This window comes from Glossina fuscipes, unplaced genomic scaffold (genome assembly GCF_014805625.2).
Source record: "Glossina fuscipes isolate IAEA_lab_2018 unplaced genomic scaffold, Yale_Gfus_2 109, whole genome shotgun sequence".
Classification (NCBI taxonomy): Eukaryota; Metazoa; Arthropoda; class Insecta; order Diptera; family Glossinidae; genus Glossina; species Glossina fuscipes.
Window position 1 is genome coordinate 1,003,530 of NW_023998452.1, and position 2,251 is coordinate 1,005,780.

A 2,251-nucleotide genomic window follows, 5' to 3' on the forward strand; every position below is an offset into this window, starting at 1 on the left:
AAAAGATTTCTTCATTCGCGCGCTTATACTCAACGATCTAAGACGATATCTACTCTTCGCTTTGCCTTCCATCATCTGCAGTCATCTGTAAACAATTTTCGTATTATACCTTACAGTTTATTATCAATTACTGTTGTTCTGTGTTAGATTTCTTCACCTATTTTTTCTTTTTCATTTGCTTTATAACTACTTTAAGTTTGCTCACTCATCGAATCAATGCATTTGACAAACATATTTAACATTTGTGTGTTTGTAAATTGAAAATAACATTTTCACCTTTGAATTGAACTAAAATACTTGAAGCTTCACATGACTGCTTTTCCCATCCTTTTCCAAGAGTGAGTGTTAAACGTGTTTACTTCCTTTTAAGTGTTACTATGTCATTATGTTGCGGGTAAATGTTAAAAATTGGGGCTATTTCATGTGCGGTAAAGGTGAGAAAGAAAAATTATATCGTCCTTCTATTAGCAGAACATTTTTCCTCGGGCATGTATCTTCTTGATACTTGCGCTACTCAAGTGATTCCTTTACTTTTATTTTTATGCGCTCTTGAAAATGTATTGATTGCATGATTGTTAGTCTGTAGATGTGCGTGCAGTAAACGAGATTTGTGGTTTAATGACCATTCAAATGGTTGTTTTCTTTTATTTGAAAATTTTCTAGTTATAGTAAAGTTTTTCTTCTTGTTTTTTTTTTTTTTTTTTTGAAAACTAAACGATTTTTATGGCATGAGAGTAGCCAGACACCATATGTGTAAAGCGTAACGAGAACTTAAGATTTACTTTGTAAAGACCTTCTGGCTTTGCTTTACACGTCTTATCGCAGTCATCTTTTGAACGTAAATTCAATTTGGAAAAAAAAAAGTTCTCCTTTCAAAATACAAACGACGTAAGCCAAATAAGGAAATTGTACATCTACCCTAATAACGAACTAACTGCTTTATACTTCTTTATTGTTGATCCATGTTTATGTTAATGTAAAGACAATGTCCAGCTACAAGCGAGTAAACAAACCGCCATTGTCTACCATCACATCGCGAAAAGCTATTGCATCTCATAAAGCCTTCGACTATGTTCGATCTGAACAGCACAACAACAACAACAACAACAAAAATAAAAAAACACCAACGACGCCACGAAATGCGCTAATAAAAAAATTTTCCCCTGTTTTTATTTCTTATTATTATATATTTTTGTTATACTTTGTACTTTTTTTTTTTTTTAAGCTATAAAATGACAGACATGCCTGCAAAAAGAGAGCAGCAACAAAATAGAAAGCGTTAAGTATACGAAACAAAAGAAACATTCGATGCAAAAAATCGCTTCTACTTACTTTTAATTCAGGCATATTTTCGCCATCAATACCGCAAATTTATGGGCGAACAACGAGCAGCGTTCAATGCAAATGCGATTTCATTCGCATTGAACTTCAAACAATGGAGAAATCTTTTTAAATGAAAGAAATATTTACTTGTTTATCGTATCCGCGCTGTTGAATGTTTAATTTTGGAACTTTTGTTGTTACTATTTTTACTGTTATTATGCAATTGGGTTTTTTGTTTTTCCTTTCTTTTACCCTACACCATCTCTGATATATAAGGATATATTAAGTTTGTGCCTAAGTATGTAAAACACAGAAATAGACGCATCTGTTATTATACCAAGCGTTTCAGTATCACTCTCTGACTCAATCTAATCTTTCCTATCCGTCTAGTGTCTCTCCATGTATTCTTGTGTTCGAGTTGCAGGTCGCGCGTTTGAGATATCTTGATGAAATTGTGTACATCGAAGTGTTTTGGCGCTACGATGGGGTTGTAACTCAAAAAATTGCATATATTTGCCCTATGGAAGGAAGCTTATTTTCATTAGGCTCCTCATGTATACTGGAATGCTCAAAATAGAGCAACATGGTCCAAATTCGGTGAGATTAATGTTTATGTCGAATTTTTATTATAAACGAGGTTTCATTAGCACACATGGAAAATTATGCCTTTTTAACCTATAAAGATTCATTTCTATAGGAATAGTTATATAGCAAGGGATTCAAAAATTGCCCCCATCGGATCTAAATTTCTCACACCAATTTAAAATGCTCAAATAAAATTACCCAACGATTTTTGCACACACATATTGTTTCATATAACGAATTATACAAATAAAGCTTTACATAGTGACTGGTCGAAAATCGGTTTCGAACGGCTTTCAATAGCGTTCATCATGGGGCCCAAGAACTTCAGTGTACCCCAATTTCA